The sequence below is a fragment of the Physeter macrocephalus genome, chromosome 20 (genome assembly GCF_002837175.3).
Source record: "Physeter macrocephalus isolate SW-GA chromosome 20, ASM283717v5, whole genome shotgun sequence".
Lineage (NCBI taxonomy): Eukaryota > Metazoa > Chordata > Mammalia > Artiodactyla > Physeteridae > Physeter > Physeter macrocephalus.
Genome location: NC_041233.1, coordinates 46,174,838 through 46,197,393, shown reverse-complemented (window position 1 = coordinate 46,197,393; position 22,556 = coordinate 46,174,838). Strand labels below are relative to the sequence as shown.

The following is a 22,556-nucleotide window of genomic DNA, read 5'->3' as shown; positions in this document are numbered from 1 at the left end:
GCTGGGCGGCAGGAGGTGGGGCCGGCAGGAGGTGGGGCCGGGAAGGGTTGGGGTGGGGCGGGCCTGTAGCGGCCTGAGCCTCTCCCTATCCGACTGGAGCTACTCGGGCCTTACTCGCCCTCATTGTTTTTGGAGTGAGTCTGTGAATAGAGATTTGAAAATGGGCTGTAGAGTCTGCGGTCCGCCCTTTCTACATTAAAAAAAAATTTTTTTTTTAATTTAAAAAAATGATCAATTTCGAGTTAATACCAAGTGCTGCACTCCTAGGCTCGGTGGGGAAGAGACTCGGGTAGCTCGCAAACTCTTGCCCGCGAGCCGGATCTCCAGAAGGCCGAGTTTGCGTTCTCTGTTCTGACCAGCTCTACCTCTTCAACTCTCCGGTTCTGCCCCAAATGGTATACTGCCCCCGACCGTAAAACTCGGCTCCTGTCCGGCCTGACTAAACGGCCCCCTAAAAATGTGCAAGCTGGACCTTTCTCGTCGTTGGGGAACACGTCCGCCTCCCTGGCTTCCAATTACTTGAAAGTAAAATAACAGTGCGGCAAGCCTCGCAAGCCCCTAGGTGCGCAGTCTGGCTTGGGTCCCGCTGCGTCCTGGGATGAGCTCCCCGCAGACCCCGCCCTCCCGCCCCGCCCTCCTGGCCGCAGCGAACACCCGGAGGAGCAGATTTGCGTCGCGCGGGTAGCTGGGCTGGCTCGTGCAGCGGACTGGGCATGCTCGGCAGCCCCGGAGGCTCGCTGTGGCAAGTCGGAAGCGTTCGCACCAGCTAGGCAGCGGCCGGGGCAGCGGCGGCGTCGGCGGGGGCCAGGACGGGAGCGGGAAGGGCCGGCCAGGGAAGGCTGCTCTCCCCTTGCGACCGACGAGCCGGCCTGACAGCGCGATCCGGGTGCGGAGCCCCAACTCTGCCCTGCCCCGGATTTCATTCCGCGGCAGGGGGTTCGGCGAGCGGAATTCCGGCGGCTGCCGCGACTCCGGTGCAAGTGAGTCGTGGGGCGGCGGGAGAGAGCCGGTCGCCGGGGGCCGATCGGACACCCCCCTCCCGGGCCTGGCCTGACGCTGGGAAAGGTGGGCGGGCAGCCCCGGGGCGAGGGGGCGTGAGCGCAGCCCCCGCCTTGCCTCGCGCGTACCTGGCGGGCACTCCCCCCCACCGCCACCGCGCCAGGGGAGGGGTCGGCGCTGGGGGGGGGGGGCCCGCGGCCGGGGTCCGGGCTCAGAGCGGGCGGGCAGCCCGTCCTTGCCTCGCGCGTACCTGGCGGGCACTCCCCCCCACCGCCACCGCGCCAGGGGAGGGGTCGGCGCTGGGGGGGGGGGGTCCCGCGGCCGGGCTCGGGGCTCAGAGCGGGCGGGCAGCCCGTGGGGCTCCCGGACCAAGTTGAGGCAGTGAGGCAGGGAGAAAGGTGGAGGCGTCAGTGGGCACCTTTTCAGAGGTCTTGCGTGCGGGCTGGAAGGCTGCCTGCTGTCGGTTTGGGGCGAGCAGACGGTGGAGGGGCCGAAGAACCGCGAGGCGAGGAGCCTTCGGGCAGTGGCGCGGCGGGGGTCCGGAGACCCGCAGGGTCCGACCCCAAATCACGGCCCTACCCCCACCGCCCGGGTGGCGGCGTGACAGTTGGTACCTCTGGGTCCGATCGCAGCCGGCCAGGCGCCCTGGGTTTCGGGTACTCTCCCCCGCCCCGCCTCGATGTCCCCGGACAACATAACAGGTGGGAGCCCTTTCCCTGCAGGGCGAGCCCCCCCTCCGCAGACCACTTAACAGCCTCCAGGTTGGGGGTGGCTCTGACACCCCGTGGGGCTGCCCCCACGGGTGAGCGTGTTTACAGGTAAGGCCTGGAGGAGCCATCAGCGCAGCCTGGAACTGGACATTCTCTCCAGGACGCGGCCCTTCACGTGATTGAGGGGTCTCCGCGGTTCCGAGGCGACGTGTCAAGGGCAGAGCAGCGACAACAGCGGCTGTTTCTCCCACCTTCTTAACCCAGACTCGGGCTTTCTGCTTCTTCTGGTGGACCAGGTAGGGTGTCCTGGTCCAGCTAACGGATTCAGACTGGCGCGTTCTGGTTAAAGCTTGTTTCCGTCTTGGGAGTGTCAAGTAAAAATCCGGATGAGCTTTGCCAGGGTCAGAGGGAGTGAAGAGAACCCATGCAGGTGCTTCTCAGATGTTTCTTTTCACCTTCAGACAGTACCGACTTCAGCAGTACACGCTTACGAAACCAAGAGTGAAGGCTGCTTTCTGAAAGGGAAGTTTGTTTTCTATGTTATGGGGCCTGCTTACTATTCTAGCTCCCTTGACATTTACCTTGCTGGACCTTTAGAGCTGTTTGGACAGGTTATTTTGCTTGCGGACTTGGGGGTGTTTGGGGTTGGCTGCCTGGGTGTGGAAGTGGCAAGTGCCCGTCATGGTGTGCTGTGAACTCTCCACGCTTCCTGGCACTGGGGGTTGAACATTAAGGGGGGAACGAGTGGGCAGAAAGAGAGGAGTGGGACTGGTGACGTAGCGACGCGATGGGAGTTGCCTAGGGCTGCCCAGACATAAGGAGGTTGGTTGGCTGTTTTGGCTTGTGCGGAAGGGGAGAGGGCTAGGCGTTTCATTGGTTCGGGGAGGAAGGTGTTCACGGGAGAGGCCTGGCGGGGGATGGGTCTCCGTCTGGTCAGTGCTCCAAGGGAAGCCCAGGGATGTTTGGTGATTCAGCAGGTGGCAGCCTTCCAGCCATGAAGCCATACCTTGGCCAAGCAAGCCAGCAAGCCAGTGAGCAAGCGGCAGCAGCTTCAGGGGAATCTCCAGGAGACTCTTCTGCTTAGAGCAGCTCACTTTCCTTATCTTGCTTTCTGTTTATGGCAGGAGGCCCTGGTTTTTTTGGTTCCTTCCCTGTCTCTCTTAAACTATCTAGCATGTTTTTGAATCTCTCCAGTTCTGTGACCCGTTGGATAGCAGGAAGTGGCAGCTGCCGCCATGCACAGTTTAAGTAATTAATTAATGTGCAGAAAATAATAGCAATTTGTAAAGCAGAGAAAGTCTTTTCCTTCTATTTCTGCTTCAGAGATTAGAAATTTACACTTTTAGTAAAATAGTAAGATGTATTTCTGCAGCTTTTCATTGCTGGTAGTGAACTATTTCAAACATCAGAAAGCATTAAAAATTAATTCAAGGGATGGATAAATGACATTAAAGGGACACAGTTATTAAAGCAATGTCTTATTCATTGGAGGATCTCTAACATCTTGAGCAGTGCCTAACTTGTAGATACTCATTCAGCTGAAATTTAAAGAATTTTTCGTATTAGAAGCTTGTCGGTAAGTTTTGACGTTTAAAGAACTTTGTATGTTTTCATACGTCAAAATTGCCTATGTTGACCTTAGTTAGCTTGAAGCCTCAACCCTTTTACTTTTTTCCTGGTTAAGTCCCTTAATTTTCAAATTGTGACAGATCCTGCATGTCAACTGAAAAAACATAAGCTTGTTTTGCTAACATGTCTCTTGAAAACCTAGAAGACTCCTACATATAACCATTATACATTTTTTTAAATTAAAAAGTGCTCTGGCTGCATATCAAATATGCTTTTTTTTTTACAAAACTTCATTTTATACAAAACATTTCAGGAAAACTGTAGAATTCCTAAGCCTTTATCATCCAATGAAAAGTGCTGCCGTAGAAGAGACAAAACAGTGTTTTAGGAATAAAAATTCTGGCTTGTTTGCACAGGGGGATAACCTGGCCTGTCTTTGAGGGAGGCCTGAGTGTCTGTCCAGCTCATTCTGCATTTTACCTTTGCTATTCTGTGCCTTCCTCCAGTTGTTAAGCTCTTTCTTCTTCCCCTAAAGACATACTTTCCTGGCATGGGCCCGCTTACTTATAGCTGCTGCCAGAAGCTTGCTTAAAGCTGCTGCATTTTCTCATATAAATTCTACTAGTGCTGACCTTTCTTTTTTCATCGTCCCATACACTTTTCCACCACTTCATATGATAAACTGTTCGATGGTCCTAAAAAGCTGTGGCCAGCGTGACCTTGTGGGGGGCATGACAGATTCTAGTTGGCTCTCTCATTGCCATTTTTGTATGGTAGCTGTAGCCACAGCAATCTCTTCTGGAAGAACTGGTAAGGCATACCCGGTCTTAAAGATTTTGGACTTTTCTGTTAAGGCTTTTGGTCAGGAACATAAATGGTTATTTATCGTCTCCTTCCACATTCCAAGAATTTTGGCTGTAAAGTGTGTCACTTTGATAAGCTAGCTACCCAGTCACCAGAGGAGCATAATTAGATGTGGCAGTTAGGAAGCAGCGTTGGATGCGGGGAGGAGAGGGTGAAGAAAAGGAAAGAGAAGGGTGGGTGGGGCCAGGAAGGTGGCTTGGTTTTGTGACCGTGACATCTGGTTTCAGTAAAACAGAATCGAATGGCTGATCAACAGGTGTGGCTCGGTCTGTGCTGGAGTGCCCTGCTTCCCTCTCTAGTCCTCTTTCCCGCCACAGATAAACACACCACACACACACACACACACACACACACACACACACACACAGCCACACACAAATCTGCAGACCCACACGTGCACACACACTCTGACAAGAGACACAGACAGACGTAGACACATACACCCTTTGCCAAAAGCTAAGCATCCCAGCTTCTTTTTAAATACTAATATGTCACACAGGGAAAGTCCGGGGCTCAGTAGCAGGTTGAATTCTGGGGGCCTGAAATCACCCCAAGCTTTTATTTCAGGAAGATTCCCCTTCCCTCTCTCATGGCAAGGTGATCTGCCCCGTTAGCCTTCAAAGCTTCTGGGGGCTTTCACTGGAGCAACCATTGTGTTTAAATATAGGTGAGGTAGTTTTCACCTTTGAGACTTCCTGGTGCTGACTGAGGGTTAACATGCTTCAATTTTTGGCATAAGATCTCCCTGTGCAAAGCCCCGTTCTTGTTTTGTTTTTTCCTTCTTTCCCACTCTCATTCCCCTCTCTGTCAGAGGAGCTTCCTCTCTTGTGTTGGATGTTCTTGGGTATGCCTCTATCCTTGTTAAAGATGTTATGTTCTTGTGTGCTTGTTTTCAGTTCAGGTAAGTAGTGCTGTGCTGCTATGTTTTCATTTGGTTGCTTTTCCATTCGATATTAAAACTTTTTGTTAGGGAAATTTTCAGACATTCATAAAAGTCAAAAGAATTTCATTCAACATTTTATTTGAGAGATCTATGTTAGTATAGGTTTACCCAGTGCATTGCTATGACTGCTGCTTTTTACGGCTGGCCTGCTACATACCCACTAGTTTTACTTACCCATTTTTCTAATGATGCACACTTAGGTCACCTCCACTCCTGCTACCATGAGCACAGCTGTGATGAAGGAATATCCTGCAGCATCTCTTAATGATGCCTGTGAGAATATCTCTAGGGTAGTGGGTCTTACAGTGGTCCATACCGAGCAGCATCAGCCTCACCTGGGAACTGTTAGACTTGTAGGTGGCCGGGACCTAACCTAGACCTCCTGAATCAGAAACCCTGGGGCAGACCCCATCAATTTGTGTTTTAGCACATCCAGCCTGGAGACTCTGGTGCATAGGAAAGTTTGAGGAGCACAGCTCTAAGGGTGTCTACCCAAGAGTGGGAGGGCTGGGTAAAAGAGAACAAACACACCTGTTTTTTACTAAGTACTGCTACATTAGTCTCCAGTGTTGCTGGACTGGTTGACACTCTCACAGCAGTGCATAAAGTGCTCCTAATTCACCACATCCTCCTTAGTGGTTGATACTAACCATCTTTCTAATTTTACCAGTATTTGATGGCTTCTTATTGTTTTAATGTGAACTTATGTAATTTCTTAATGAATTTGAGCATCTTTTAATATATTTGTTAGCTATTACAATTTCTTTGACTGGCTTTAGTCTGTTTTTCTAATGTATTGATTTGCAGATGTCTTAAATATCCTAGATATTAATCTCATTCTGCTATCTCTTAACTTTATCAGTGGTAACTTTCAGAAATTTTAAATTTTGATATAGCCCAATGCCATAAATTTTTGCCTTTTGTAGATTAGGAATCTTAAGGTGTTCTTCCTTACCCCAAGATTACAAATATATTCTATATTTTCTTCTGTCAACTTCCTGCTTTTACCTTTCACAGTGAGGGCTGTAATCTGTTTGAGGTTCGTCTTAATACACGGTATACAGAAGGAATCCGTTGTTATTTTTTCCTTTCCATTTTGTGAGCCAGTTTTCCCAAAATCATTAACCAGTGTATTTTTTTCCTAGTATTTTAGGGATGAATGTGGAGCCACCTTTATCATACATCAGGTTCCCACATGCACATGAGTCTATTTTTTTCTACTTTATTGAGTTATAATTTATGTATGGGAAACTTCACCTGTACATTTAAAGTGTACAATCTAATGAATTTTGACAGATGTGCATACTTGTGAAACCACACAGTCAAGATCCAGAGCATTTCCCTCACCCTAAAACTTCCCATTTGCCTTCCATCCCTCCCTTTGTCCCCAGGCCCAGGCAACCACTGGTCTGCTTTCTGCCACAAATTGGTTAGTTTGCATTTTCAGATTTTGAGATTCCTCACAGGGTTTAAGTTCTCTATTCTGTACCAGTCATCTGTCTATTTCTGTGCCAAATTATTTTTATTATTATAGCTCTGCAGTGTGTCTTTTTTAGATTGCACTCATGCATTTACCCTCTCCACCCCTAAAGTTTTTTGGTTTTGTTGTTTTATTTTATTTTATTTTTTTTTTTTGTGGTATGCGGGCCTCCCTCTGCTGCGGCCTTTCCCGTGGCGGAGGACAGGCTCCGGACGCGCAGGCTCAGCGGCCATGGCTCACGGGCCCAGCCGCTCCGCGGCATATGGGATCCTCCCAGACCGGGGCGTGAACCCAGTTCCCCTGCATCGGCAGGCGGACGCGCAACCGCTGCGCCACCGGGGAAGCCCTGCAGTGTGTCTTATGTGGCAAGGTGAGCCCCTTCTTTGCTCTTCTTTTTCAGAACTTAGTTATTTGTGGATCTCTTTTCTTCCATATACATTTTGGAATGCTTGTCAAATTCTCAACAAAGTCTTGGAAATGTGATTGGTACTGCATTGAATGTATAGTCTAACATGGGGGAGAATTGACACTTCTTCCTTCTTAATGTTGTAATTCTATCCATGAACATGGTTGCCCCATCTTTTTTTAATGACATATAATAGAGTTTAAAATTTTCTCTGTCACAACATTTTTTTTTACAAAAGTAGTGTGTTGTTTTGAGGAGAATTTGAGCTTGGCCTTTTTAGTCTGAACCTTAGAGGAAGGCAGAGTGTAGGGGCTTGGGGGAATGATGTTGTTTCAACCTCTGTTCTCCATTCACTGACCTTGAGTGACACTGGGCAAGTTCTCACCTTTGGTGGCCCCAGGTTCCTCCTTCCTCAAGCTAGATCCCAGCAGCCTCCTCTACAAGGCTGCTGAGCTGCTGAGGCCTTTAAATGAGATAATGTAGGAGAGGCAGGGAGTACAAATCTTGAAACATTTGCTGCTCAGTAAATGTTGCTGTAACACCTCTCTTAATGCTGGCTTTCAATAGCAAAAACTTCATACTTTTATTCTACTTCTTAGGGATTGATAAACAAGGAAGTGTCAGAAAAGCAAAGTGAATAAGGCAACCAATTAACTGTGTAACACTCTCCAATTCTATACATGTAAGTCCATGCTTCTACCTAATTTTGTGGGGTTTCACAGAAAGTATGGATACTTCCAAAGAATGTTACAGTCCAGTAGGGAAGAAAAGACCAATATATAAGAAACAGAGAACTCTATGTGACAGACGGCTTATAATTAAGGTTTAGTGGTGTGGTACCAGGGGAGTTATGAGTAGGGAGAAATGCTGTTCTGTGAGAGTTTTTTTTTTCTTTTAATTGAAGTATAGTTAATCTATCATGTTGTCTTAGTTTCAAGTGTACAGCACAGTGATTCAGTTATACATACATATGTATATATATATATTTTCAGATTGTTTTCCATTATGTTATTACAATATACTGAATATAGCTTCCTGTGTTATACAGAAGATCCTTGTTGTTTACCTACTTTATATATAGTAGTGTTTATATGTTAATCCCAAACTCCTAATTTATCTCCCCCTCTCCTGTCCCCTACTGCTATCCCCTCTGGTAACCGTTAAGTTTGTTTTCTATGTCTGTGAGTCTATTTCTGTTTTGTAAACAAGTTCATTTGTATCATTTTTTAAGATTCCACTTGTAAATGATGTTATGTGATAATTGTCTTTGTCTGACTTACTTCACTTAGTATGATAATCTCTAGGTGCATCCATGTTGCTACAAATGGCATTTCATTCTTTTTTTATGGCTAATATTCCATTGTGTATATATATATATATATATATATATATATATACACACACACACACATATCCCATCTTCTTTACCCATTCATCTGTCATTGGACATTTAGGCTGCTTCCATGTCTTAGCTATTGTGAATAGTGCTGCAGTGAACATTGGGGTGCATGTATCTTTTTGAATTAGAGTTTTCTCCGATATGCCCAGGAGTGGGGTTGCTGGACCATATGGTAACTCTATATTTAGTTTTTTTTTTTTTTAAATAAATTTATTTATTTTTGGCTGTGTTGGGTCTTTGTTGCTGCATGCCAGCTTTCCCTAGCTGCGGCGAGCCGGGGCTACTCTTCGTTGCAGTGCGCGGGCTTCTCATTGCAGTGGCTTCTCTTGTTGCAGATCACGGGCTCTAGGCGCATGGGCTTTGGTAGTTGCAGCACGCGGGCTCAGTAGTTATGGCTTACAGGCTCTAGAGCACAGGCTCAGTAGTTGTGGCGCACAGGCTTAGTTACTCCGCGGCATGTGGAATCTTCCCAGACCAGGGCTCGAACCTGTGTCCCCTGCATTGGCAGGTGGATTCTTAACCACCGCACCACAGGGAAGCCCTATATTTAGTTTTTTAAGGAACCTCCATACTGTTCTCCATAGTGGTTGTACCAATTTATATTCCCACCAACAGTGTAGGAGGGTTCACTTTTCTCCCCACCCTCTCCAGCATTTATTATTTGTGGACTTTTTAATGATAGCTGTTCTGACTTGGTGTGAGGTCATACCTCATTATAGTTTTGACTTGCATTTCTCTAATAATTAGCGATATTGAGGATCTTTTCATGTGCTTGTAAGTCTGTATGTCTTCTTTGGAGAAATGTCTCTTTAGGTCTTCTGCCCATTTTTTTATAGGGTTGTTTGTTTTTTGATATTAAGCTGTATGAGCTGTTTGTATATGTTGGAAATTAATCCCTTGTTGGTAGCATCCTTTGCAAATATTTTTCTCCTAGTCCATAGGTGGTCTTTTCATTTTGTTTATGGTTTCCTTTGCTGTGCAAAAGCTTTTAAGTTTAATTAGGCCCCATTTATTTATTTTTGTTTTATTTCCGTTATTCTAGGAGGCAGATCCAAAAATATATTGCTGCGATCTATGTCAGAGTGTTTTGCCTATGTTCTCCTCTAGGATGTTTAGTCTCTGGTCTCACATTTAGGTCTTAAATCCATTTTGAGTTTATTTTTCTATATGGTGTTAGAGTATGTTCTAATTTCATTCTGTCACATGTAGCTGTCCAGTCTGTGAGACTTTGACTTGACTTGAGTAGAATTAGTTTAGGGGGAAGTGAAGGGACCTGAGAAACCAAGTATAATTAGCATTTCTGTCCAGGGCTTTGGGAGCCTAGTATTGAACTCCATGACAGTGGATTGTGTGCCTAAATTTAAGTGTCTTAAAAATCATTGCTTTGGAAACAGTGACAACAAGTGGCTAGTAGATACCTAGGTAACTAATAGCTCTCTGTCATATAATATAGAGGTTAAGAGCACTGTTCCTGAGTTCAGGTCTTGGCTTTACCATTTAGGAGCTGTAGGACCTTAGAGAAGTTATGTAAACCTTATGTGCCTCAGTTTCCCTAATCCTCATTGGTGGGTCTCATAACAACAGCAGGTACCTCAGAGGTTGAGGACTGTAAGTTAACCTTTGTCACGTGCTTAGTTCATGGCACAAGTTAATCACAATATAAATGTTAGCTGTTCTTATGACTACTTTTGTTAATATTCATTGCGTTCCTCCCGTTATCTCCCATGAGGTATTTGAGGCCTTATGCCCCAGAGTTGTCGGATGTCCAGAAAGACTGTCGGAGGCACAGTACTGGAGAGAGAATTCTTTTTCTGCAGGTTGCCGGGCATGTGGTGGGCGCTCAGTTGTAGACTGAGCAAGTAAATGCTTGACAGGCAATGAAGCCAGGTGCTGTCTCTTGGTCCTGAATGTCCTCAGTCAGGTGGCTAGTGTTGACCTTAAAAATTATGGTTATTTTACTGGCAAAAGTGGGTTTATTTGGGAATAGCAGAGAATTGCACTTCAGGACAAGTAAGCCATGGCAAAAGTCATAGGCAAGTCCAACAAACAAAGGAGAGTAATGTTATTTTATAGAGAAAAAGGAGGAAGTTGGAAAGGGTTGTTTTGAAGGAAAGTCCATTGGAAAAAGGTGAGGGTTGAGGGTGATGACGGTTTCTCATTGGCTAAGTTGCTGGGGTAGTCGATTTCTTGTGGGAGATGCAGTGTACATCTTTTCCTGTTGGGGCCTGTAATTGGTGATTCTTTCCCATTGATGATTCTACTGTTAGGGTGTGTAATTGACAATTCTTCCTGAAATTAATATCCAGTGGTATTGCATGAGTGCTCCCCCTTCAGGCCTCTGACTCCATTTTAGTGAGGTTTCCCTTTATTAATTTTCACCTCAGCATGCAGGAAGCAGGTTTTATTTTGCTGTATTCCTAGTTCTGACTAGACCTTTTGGCAAAGGTGTAGTAATCACAGGCATTCACACTTGTTGAGGATGAACCACATGCCAGACACTGTCTAAGCCTTTTCCCTTTCGGCCTTTTTTCCCTTTCGGACAAGGGAAAATAACATGCCTGTAAGAGGCATGTTATTATTATCCCTTTTTAGAGATGAGGAGAGTGGGGCACGAGTAATTTGCCCAACAAAGTAGGAGGGCCCTGAAAGAGTTTAGTGTTTGGGGCCTTTGCCAGTTGACAAAAATTACCAGAGTAAGTGCTGTTGGTCGGGCGCCATTGTAGTTACCTAGAATTGTGAAGCACACGTTAGCCCAGCAGGGCATTCTCATGACCTTGGAGGTTTCTCAGCCTACGTTGATAGTTCTCAAATTTCAACAGATATTAGAATCACCTGGAGTCTTGTTACAACACCCTGTGCTGGGCCCATCCCTACCAGAGTTTTTGAGGCAAGTAGCTTGCGGTAGGACCTAGTAGTTTACATGTCCCAGGACAAGATGATGCTGATTCTGCTGGCCTGGGACCCCTCTTTGAGAACCACTTCCATAAGCAATACTCATGTCATTGAAGAGCCGGCGGTTCCTACTTCTAGTTACAGTCAGGTGAGATGATTTCAGATTGAGAAATTTTAAATACTGTCTACCTCATGAAATAAAAACTGAACTCACATGGTCCTGTTTATCTACGCCAGCAGAGGGATGTCTGAGTCAGGGCAGCGCAGAAATTGCTTTCTGTCCTTGCCAGTTGTTTGCGACATGGGTTAGATGGACGATAACCCGGGGTGGAGAGAAAATTTGGAAATGCAAGTCAAGATTTATTAGAAGCATGAACTACCATCAAATGCATCCCGCCTTAGGAAGATGACCTGATTTTGTTTTTGTTTATAAATTTATTTATTTATGGCTGCATTGGGTCTTTGTTCCTGCGCGCAGGTTTTCTCTAATTGCGTTGAGCGGGGGCTACTCTTTGTTGTGGTGCACGGGCTTCTCATTGCATTGGCTTCTCTTGTTGCAGAGCATGAGCTCTAGGCACGCGGGCTTCAGTAGTTGTGGCTCGCAGGCTCTAGAGCTCGGGCTCAGTAGTTGTGGCGCACAGGCTTAGTTGCTCCGCGGCATGTGGGATCTTCCCGGACCAGGGCTCGAACCCATGTCGCCTGCATTGGCAGGTGGATTCTTAACCACTGAGCCACCATGGAAGTCCCGCCTGATTTGTTTTTATTTTGCTGTTTTCCACCTTCCCCGCTCCCTGCCATAGGCACAAAAAAGGCTTTGTGTCCACTGTTTAACCCCGTGGGAAAATTTAGGCACAGAGAAATTAAAAGTGTATGAAGATACATAGCCTGACATTAGAGAGACAGAAGCTAATCTTATTTGACTGGGCTAATTGTAGTAGAAAACTATCTGTTTGTAGGAAGGCACTTAAAAAAAACAAAGAAAAGAAAAGAAAAAGAAGGGCTGTGTACCTGTCTCTAGCGGTTGTGAGGTAAAATAGCTACCGTGTGTCCAAATTTAACACAGCCTCACACACAGGAAGCCCTCACCAAGTGCGGTCCACTGTTACTCCAGCCAAAGTTTCCTGTTGTGCAACTGAGACTGAACTTCCCCCATCTGAAGAATGTTACACATAAAACTGAGGAATTAGAAATTTTTAGAATTGAAAGGTTTTGTAGGAAACGGGGATTTAGGATTACTTTAGGATTACAAGTCAATTGTATCTAGGAAGAAATGTTCCAGATTTTCCCTGTGCCAGTTGCACGGCTCTCCTGTGTCCCCAGTAGCCGGAATTAGCTTGTGTGCCTGGTGAGGGGATGTGGCAGGGTAGAGAGAATGGGGGAGGCCAAGGGAAGACTGGGGAGGGCAGACAGGCCTGAGCATATACGCCAGACCTTCTCAGCCAGGGGTTTACAGCGGCAGGGGGTGAACACACGGTGAGGGTCTGTTATGGGCCAGACCCCTGTTAGGCCTGGAGATATAGAGACGAGTGAGATGGGGTCTGGGTTCCTGAGGGGTCAGTGGGGGAGACAGACATGTCCACGGATAAATGTCATGACCAAGTAGTGGATGCAGTATGACAGCTGCACACCAAGCACCCTGGGGTGGGGCGGGAGCGCTGGACGGGGAGGTGGCCTGCTCCCGGCTCCCTGTGTGGCGGCGCACACGACAAGGTGACTAACACCATAGGCTAGCACAGATGGAGCTGGAACTCGTGTATTCTGGCTTTGTTTCCTTCTTTCTTTTGGTTTTGGGATTTCCATTTTGAGGGAGAGTATTCTGACCACAGAGAGGAGTCTGGGCACATGGGCACTGTAAGAATCCAGAGCTGGAAGTGCCCTTCCAAACCACTTAGGAGGTCAGAGGGGCACATTCTAGTTTACTTTTTTTGTCTTTGACAACTGTGGCTAATTTTTCGCTATTTCCTAGGAATATAAAACCTGCAGAAGATTCATGCCTTTCTATCTTTAAGATACATCAGCTTTTAAAAGAAAGATTGTTTATTAAAAGCAAGGTTTTATTTGCCCTTAATTTTTGGCAAAGTGCTAAATTCCACTTTCAGCTTTGTTTTCAGTGGTTTGCAGTTCTCACTTTCCTTCTTCTCTCTTTCCTCTCCTTTCCTTAGTACCCTTGCAAATACCATGAAAGCTAAGGCATAGTGCCAACACCGAGACCTTGGCAAACTTGGGCCTCAGCTTCCTTATCTGTAAGTGGAGAGTTTGGATTAGCTGAAGGAAGTCATCTGGTCCCCACATCTGGGAGTCCTGTGACTAGGGGACACCTGAAAAGAGGGGCTCATGAACTCCATTTCATCAGTCGTTTATTCTCCTGTTACTAAAAAAGAATCTTATTTCAGAACCGCCTTCCCCAGTCCTGTTAATTGCACGTCCAAACCACTTTCTAGAAACAGCAGCAAGTGGTTGATTCTTCACTGTGCTATTTTCCAGCTTGTGATTGATGCCCCTCCTGACAGGCTGTCTCCATTACAGGTGCACAGTGTGGGCTGTTCGGTGTTTTAGTCACAGGCGTACTGTGTGAATCCGGGAAGGAGGTTAGGACGTGTGACAGAAGAGCAGGTCGTAAGGGGTGATCAGCCTGAGGTTGTGCGGTGGGGTGTGTAATGCTCAGGATTGGTCAAGAGTCACAGGTCAGGGGAAGGTTAGGGCTGGGAGCAAAGGTCCTGGGAGCAGAGAGGCGGAGAGAGAGCTCGAGAAACCATCCCCGAAGGAGCGGGGGAGGGGCGGCTGAAGGGGATCCCCCCTCCAGCTGTGAGGGCAGGAGCGGAGGCCAGGGACATCACCACCGGGAGAGAAAGCGCAGCTTCGGGGAGGGGAGCCGCTTTTACCCTTTCGCAAACACAGGCTGAGGGTTTGGGCCGAAAGTCTGAAAGGGGGTGGGGTGCCTATCGGCCTGAGGCCAGAAGGGAGGAGTTCATTGCTCCCAAGGAAATCAGGAGGGAGAGGGACGGGCTGGGTGGGTGGAAGAGGAGAGGACGGCCCGATGGGCGGCGTGCTGGGATCAAAAGGGTGTCGTGAGAGAAACACCTGCATGGGGTGATCCACGGCCTTCAGCCCGAGCCAGGCTGCTCTGGTCACCTGAGACCGAGAGAGCAAGTGGGGACACGTGTGGCCATCCTTTTGGGCCACTGGCTTTCTCTCGTGTGAAATGGGAATAATAAGCACTACGTCGCAGTGTTGTCCTTCTGAAGGCCCTTGGTACGTGCCTGCGGAGGTGACCTTGGGAGGCGGCAGCAGAGGATTCCCGTCTGAGAGGGAGGGGATAGTTTCCAGTTTCCCTCCGCTCCCTGGCCAGCGTGTTGACCGTTCACTTGATTAGGTGGACCGTGAGCGAGACTTAGAGGTGGTGCCCTGGGGCTGTCCCTCTGTCCCCAACTTTGTGGCCATGTGTTGTTGAGATTTTTATCATATGGTCTGTCATCCGATCCCTTACGTTTCTTCCTGATCTTATCCCAGAGCCTGTCCCTGTTCTCCTGGCTGCGAGTTCAGTCTCTGCACCCTAAGATCCCAAGTGCACAGAATGGCCCGTGTGTGTCATTGCTCTCTGTGAAAGTTTTCATGGTGGCCTCAGTCTCCAGCATGCGCCTTCAGACTCACTGGGACCAGCATTTCTGACTTGGATGAGGCTGAGTATACAGGTGTGGACAAAGTTTTCTTTTTGATGGGGCGGACAGGAGAATCAAGTCAACAAATGTGAGGCCCGCCAGGGGGTCAGGAGGCAGAGCCTCAGCGAGCCTTGTAAGAGCTCTGCAGCCGCGCACACGGTCGGTCATTTGACATTTGCAGTACTGCTGCTGTTTGTGTAGTGACACCTGAGTTCCTTTGAAAGGCCCTGCAGAGTTAGCAGCAGTTGTGCTGGGCTGAGTTCCAGGTTTCCATCGGGGCCCTGATCATGGCTGGCTTTCCTCTCTCTTTGATTTTAGAGACAGAGACAGGGTGGTGTGAACACCCCCAGGAATATCTCAGGCCTCCTTTTGACCGTTTGTTTGAAGGCCCAAAGAGTGGCCCAGGGGTTCTTACTTAGGGTCCATGGATGGGTTTCATGAGGCCATTGAAATCCAGTTTATCATTCTCGGTGTGTGCATTTTTCTGGTGAGAGTGTCTAAAGCTTTCATTAAATCCACCAGGAAGAGCTCTGAAATGTTTATTTATTTATTTAGGCCGCATGGCCCACGGGATCTTGGTTACCTGACCAGGGATGGAACCTGTGCCCCCTGCAGTGGAACCGCCAGGGAAGTCCCTGAAAGGTTTATTTTTATGAAAGTGGATGAAAAGATAGAATTGGGCCATTGAGGGCTTCTCTGTATTGCTGTTTGTCCCCTTTGTAGAGGAACTAACGTGATGTGATTTGCCTAAAGCGAGGAGGCAGACACAGGCCGAGAGCCTCAGTGCGCTTATCTGGGACTTGCCGTTTCTGTGTCTTACGGTGGGACACGTTCAGTTATTCCTCTGAGAAAAAAAGAGAAGCAAAATGATAAAGCTGGCATCATGGAAGACCAGCCAACTCAGTGGGAGAGGGTGGGGGAGGTGTGTGTGATGCTGCAGTGTGGTTGTCACCCACTCAGCAGGGGAGAAGGCTGGGTCTCAGGAAGAAAGCAGAAGACCACCTGAGCAGATGATGCTTCTCAGATTTCTGAGTCTGATGGGCACTGACCGTAGGTCTGGAGAGGACAGTCTAGGACTTTGGCTGTTGATGTCAAAGGTACCTGCTTTAGGAGACTCCTCAGCTTGAGAAGTCCATAATAGTTTACGTAAATATTAAAGTTCATGACAATTGTCCTTCAAAATGAGGGTATGGAGGGTAGCTTTTAAGAGGGAGGGCGTTGATACTGACCTACTATTTGATCCAGCAATTCTACTTCTTGGGGTTGATTTCAAGAAATAATTAAGACCATTATTCATCCCAGAGCTGTCTGTCATAGTGAAGAGTTGAAAACCTAGGTATACAACAGTTGGGGGTTGGTTAAACAAATGACATATATCCAAATAATGGAATACTTGGCAACCCTAAAACATAATATCCAGAGGAATTTTCGTAGAAAGGTGTTCAAAAAACATTGTTATGTACAAAAAGTTACATACTGCCTTTGTAAAAAATAAACTATTCAGAAAATACTAGTTGGGTGCCTACTATGAGCCGGGAGCCCTGCTGGACGCTGGTGACAGAGTGATGAACTAGGCAGTTTTGTTTCCTGCCCTCAATTAGCATACAGTCTACTAGGGAAATAGTCAAGCCATATTGACTTTCTCATAAAGTTTTATAAATACTCATAGGAGGACTGCAAAAACAGTGACTCCTTAACAGGCACGTTCAACCACCTGTGAAGTCCAATCAGGTATGTCTCTGTATACTTGTTACTGGCTACATCCCTGACCTGAAATCACTGATTTCGTAGGAAGCTTGAAGTAAGTCACTGAGATGTGTTACTGACACTGCCTTACCGTCTAACTGTCTTCCTTTCTCCCCCGCAGTTCGAGGCTCTGCGGGGGGAAGGGTGGTGGAGGCACAGTCATTTTGGGAGTGGAGGATATTCCCGCCCTACTTCCTGACTTCTGTCCTCAGTGGTGTAGTCATCACAAGCCTTCTCACCAGCTCACCTGGAATTGCCTCTTGTTCACTGTCGCCTCTCGTGGGCCTCACGTCGTTCTGACTTGGGCCCCGGACTTGTTGTCATCTGTGGTGTTTGCAGCCACGTGGAGTAGTGCTTCATTCTTAGAAATCATCTAGTTTAAATCTTTCTTGGAGCCTGGCAAAGCCGGGACTGGAATCTGCGTGTCTTGCCTGCCTGACGCACATCTTTTCCACTAGGCAACGGCATGGCCGTTCCTGGTCACCATAGCGAGGGCTCTTCCAAGCAGGTCTGCGTTAAAAACCACATGCATTTCAAATCGGTGGCCCCACAAAACTGCAAGAAAGCTTAATTCCTTCAAAGGCAAAAGGGCAGCAGATTTCTTGAGGAAGAAGGAATGAACCACCGTCTCTGCTAGCGTGGCCGCCTGTCACAGTATGGAGACCAAGTTGAATTGGTGTTGGCAGAGTTTGGCAAGCGTGTGTAAGGACTGTGTTCTTAGCCAAACTTTGGGATCTTCTACCGTGTGCCAGCCATGTTAGCTCCCGGGATCCACACAGGAAGACGACGTGGGGCTCTGCTGTCAGGAGCCCCTCTCTAGAGAGAGCAGTGGAGAGATGGGCCCGATGACGATGCACCGCGGTCTTATGCTGTGTGTACTAGTGACTGGGACTTGAGAATTTTGGCTAAAATGTTCAGGAAGGCAGTCCCTGGGGAGGGCGGGTTTGATCTGGACCCTGAGGAGGGGTGGGATTGACAGGGACACCGCTGATGTCAGAGTCCACGTGAGGGCACCTCCTGGAGACAGGCAGTGCATGGCCTGGGTTGACTGTTCAAGGCCTTGTGGCGTTTATTTGTCTTTTAACCTAAATTTTGGGTTTTTAAAATTTATTTATTTATTTATCTATCTATCTATCTATCGCTACACTGTGTGCTTGTGGGATAATCGCTATTGTTTTTTTTCTTTTTTAAAAAATTTATTTTTTGCTGCGTTGGGTCTTGGGTCTTCATTGCTGCGCGCGGGCTTTCTCTAGTTGCGGCGAGCGGGGGCTGCTCCTTGTTTTGGTGCGTGGGCTTCTCATTGCGGTGGCTTCTCTTGTTGCGGAGCGCGGGCTCTAGGCACGCGGGCTTCAGTAGTTGTGGCACACGGGCTCAGTAGTTGTGGCTCGCGGGCTCTAGAGCGCAGGCTCAGTAGTTGTGGTGCACGGGCTTAGTTGCTCCACGGCATGTGGGATCTTCCTGTACCAGGGCTTGGACCCTGGTATCCCCTGCATTGGCAGGCGTATTCTTAACCACTGCACCACCAGGGAAGTCCCACCACTATTGTTTTGATGTATATACCTCCCATCTTTTTTTCTGTAAATACTAGATGTGCACCCAAATAGTAAAATAGTATTATTTTAACCAAATGTTAAAAGGAATAGATTTAGCCAAAGCTAAATCTCAGCAGTTCTAGAATTGACTTCTAGGATACAAGTATAAATCTGAAATTTTATAAAAGTTATTAGTAATGCTATCATTAAAATCATAATAGAGTTTGGCATTATGGTATAAGAACTTAATTTCTTAGCATGTATGATCAGTGTAGTGAACATTTGTGATACTGGGTACATACGGACTTTCAGGAGGTGGAGGAGGGAGGAGCAAGGCTTTTATTCATTTATTTTATTATTTATTTATTTTGGTTTTTGAATTATTGTTATTATTTTGGCTAGCGGTCAGTATGAGACACTGTAAGTGGTAGTTCATCTCCAACTTACTAAACTTTTGACCAGTAACTGACTTCTCTCCTCTTTAACTCCTGGACCTAAAGATTTCCTTGGTGATGATGATGCAGTTTCATTTGAAGTTATCCCTCACCCCAGCTTAGTGTGGTGCTCAAAGGAGAATATGTCTGGATAATATCAGAAGCACAAATAAGATCGTTGCCCTTATACAAATTTTTCCCTGATATTTTGGCCTGTGATTGCTGCTTCATATAACCAGCTGAGAGAATAACACGTTCTTAAGCCTGGGCTCTGGAAGTGTGGCAGTGGAGTAGTGTAATTGGCTTTCAAGATAACAAAGCTGTTTTCCAAATCTCCATCTTCATCTCGGCTTTCACTGCCTGCACACCAATTTCAGCATCTCCCCTGGGGAAGAATGACAAAAGAATCTTTACAGAGGTAATATGTGAGAAATGTTTGCTCCTTCAAGGCACCTCAGTTCCTAACAATTGACTACTTTCCCTACAAGCAACCCTGGGTTGTCAGTAAGCATGCCCTTTGATATTGTTAGTAAGCATGCTATGTCGATGCTGGTATCTGCAAAGTTCGGTGTTAGGATTTTCTTTTATTCAAGCAGCCTTTTCACATATGTAATAACCAGCCATCCACCCTGTCTTTGAACATCTCGTATAAGTACACGACAAAATCCCTTGGGTGTCACGTAGTTTGCCTTTGGGTGGAGGAGGGTTTTATTCTGAGTTACATCTGGAATGCTCACCAACATATGGAAATGAATCTTTGGATATTATCAGAGACTGTTTGAAAGATGTGCCTTGTTCATATTACTGATGTTGCCATGCTGATGTGTAATCTACGTGGTAATGCAATCACTGATCACATGTCAGTCCGAGGATGCCAGAAATGACATTTGAAGAAAGCATTCTGCTCTTTGGCCTTCCATGTCGAAACCAAAGGTGGGATTTTGGCCAAGTATGGAAACTGGAGACAGTTTCAGTGGATCCTTAAATAAACATAGAAATCTCTCTATATTTTATTTTTATAGGTTTAAAATATAATATTTCTAAGATATGACTGAGAATGTTCCAAATCTATAATTTGCTTTTAAAAAGTACATTTTTCATTTATTATTCTGTGTTAATTATAGTAAAATATACATAACATAAAATTCACCATTTTAACCATTTTTGAGCGTACAGTTCAGTGACATTAAGTACATTCACACTGATGTGCGACCGTCATCACCATCCATCTCCGGAAGTTTTTCATCGTCCCAGGCTGAAACTTTGCGTCCATTAAATGATAGCTCCCCATTCCCCACCCCCTCCAGCCCCTGGCAACACCATTCTACTTCCTTTGTCTATGAATGTGACTCCTCTAGGGACCTCATTTAAGTGAAATCATACAGTTTTTGTCCTTGTATGTGGCTTATTTCACGTAGCATAATGTTTTCAGGGTTCATCCATATTGTAGCTTATATCAGAATTTCCTTTCTTCTTAAGGCTGAACAATATTCCATTGTATGTATATACCACATTTTATTTATTCGTTCATCTGTTAGTGGACACTGGGGTTTCTTCTACCTTTTAGTTATTGTGAATAATGCTGCTGCTATGCAGCATTTATTTGAGTTAAACATCTTTAAATAAGATTTTTTTTTAATAAGGAAAAATCTGTGCCTTCTTGTGGTCAGTTTTATCAGAGGGCTGCCATTTCCAAGTTAGGTCCAGGAAATGCCTACCTCACAGACAAAGAAACACCCAAGCAGTTTCAACAGTGTTCAGCTGAAAGCTTTAGTATTTGCCTGAGGTCAAGAGAGCAGTTTCATAATATTTCTGTGCAGCCTCACCAGCGAACTTGGCAGCAACTTCGAGTGAGGCCTGTCAGGGTTCTTGGAAAACAGCCTGGTGTTTTCACATCTTTTGCCCTGATAGCTTCTGCCTGTCAGTACCTCAAGAGGGAAAATATGGCAATAGCCTTGGTCCCTCAACTCAGTCTTAGCTGGTGAAATTCTCATCCGAGCCCTTTCTGGATATGCAGATGTGATTTACTTCAGCGGTTTGCTCTTCTGTGAGCCTGTTTCACTGTCTGTCTGGGAGGGGGAGCTAAGGGTCTGGGCTACAAGCTGTGTGCAGCCAGCTAGCACTCTTGATTTAAACTTGTATATTTTTCAAATCTGTGTGGCAGGGGAGGCCGGGTGGAGAATACAGAGCAGCAAGCTCTCCCCTGACTCCGTGCGGTGGTCCCTTGGCTTAGTGGTGCATGGTCATACCGCAGCGACGTCTGAGGTACTTTTTTCTGGACATTTGGGAAACTGAGGTTAGCTTTCTGTTTTGTGGTGAGAGAAGTGAAATGTTTTGTACCTTTACAGACTAGATAAGAATCGAATATGATTAACCGTGGTTTAAACAAAGCCAGTCAAGTCTGTTTGCTTGTGCTGCCCACAGTTTTTCAAGGCACCTGACATATCTGCAGTGGAGGCCTGTCCATGAGTTTACTGACAGCATCATGGATTATAGTTTTATACTAAAGGTCTGTTTTCTTGCCGTATGATCTTTCTCTTTGTTGAATCAATTTTTGGCATCTCTCTGGGTCTTTTTACTGATATGTATGTATACGGATTTGTAGAGTTGTGGAGTAGATTTTAAAAAGTCCTTGATTTAAATAGGTGTCCTCTGGAACAAAATAACAGACATGTTTGATCCTCAGTCATACAATTTATATATTTAGTTAGTCACTTTTGGCCATCAGTCAAATATTCTGCTTCAAAGACTAACTATAATACTATCTGAATAAATTTTTTGATTCAGAATGCAAGATATAATTAGGGATGTGTCTCTGGGAAGAAAGATAATTGGGGTCTTTTTGTACCATTAAAATTTTGAGCGTAGCTAACTAATCTGGCACTGCGTCAGGTATCCAGGCAAACAGCTGCCAGTTTACAATTGAAGTCTGCTTTACATTATGCACTTGGAGGCCAAGTGGGCCTGCTGTTGCTGAGGTGCAGAGTCTGCTGTACCGTGTGGCCCTCTGGTAAGTCACAGTGGTGGTTCTGCACGGGCCAGAGCAGGTGGTGGCGGGAATGTGGCAGAGGTGCGGGGCTCCTGCCTGTGTTCCCCTGATGGACTGCGATACCAAGTGATCTGCGTCTTTACTGCTGCTGCATGCGCTAGGGGAGAGTGGGCTCCACCCTCTCGGAGGTTATGATCAAAAGAGGAATATGAACAAGTGTCTGGAGGCTATTTATACTCAGCGTGCCTGTATGTCTCTTCCACCCTCTACTGAGCCCCTTTTTATCTGCATCTTCCCTGCTCACTCCCCTGAGATGGCCGTTCTCACCTTAACTTCTGAGCCTCTGACGTCGAAAGCTTCTTCATGTTCCTCCTTGACCGTGGTGGAGCCCCCTCCTTTCACTTCCTTTTCCCTCTTTGGGTCTTTGGGACTCCCTACACTTCTGGTTCTCTTATCGTGCCAAGAGTTCCTTCTCTGACTCCTTCCCTGGCACCTCTGCCTGATCCGTATGTGTGAATGTTTCTCGAGGTTCAGCCCTCAGTCTGCTTGCTGAGCAGCCCGGTCTGTGCAGGCTTGTGCAAGGCGACAGTTCCCTTTCTCGGAGGCGGGGTGGCGAGGGTTGGAGCCACCCGGCAGAAAGGACTCTGATTCCTTACAGTTTGGGTGGCGTGGTCAGAGTAGTACAGGTCCTAAAACTCAGGCTTTGTGGGAGGGAGTGATGGAGAAAGTGCAGAACCTTTTTTGCACTGAGACCTCTATTTTAGGAGTAAACTCTAGGAGTCAGAACTATTGATGTGTAGATTAAATCTGATCGTTCCCATTTATCTTTCCCATTTTCTGATTTGTATTTCATTTCCAGATTTGTTAATGTGACTCCTACTGAAATAAACAATGGCCTGTATTTCAAATTTTATGCTATTCTTTTTTTTTTTTT

General features: G+C 46.5%; 1 protein-coding gene across 7 annotated transcripts in view; it reads left to right on the top strand.

Annotated features, from left to right (window-relative positions):
- The first annotated feature begins 717 nt into the window (after positions 1-717).
- Positions 718-22,556, top strand: part of SGMS1 (sphingomyelin synthase 1) — a 301,381-nt gene continuing 279,542 nt past the window's right edge. For 5 of the 7 annotated variants that reach the window (XM_028481655.2, XM_055081266.1, XM_024121177.3 and 2 more), the window contains exon 1: positions 718-980. The gene's annotated coding sequence lies outside the window, so the exon portion shown is untranslated. Of the gene's footprint in view, positions 981-1,918; positions 2,006-6,850; positions 6,936-22,556 lie in introns of those variants that run through there. The other 2 variants (XM_024121178.3, XM_028481653.2) reach the window with 2 other exon arrangements.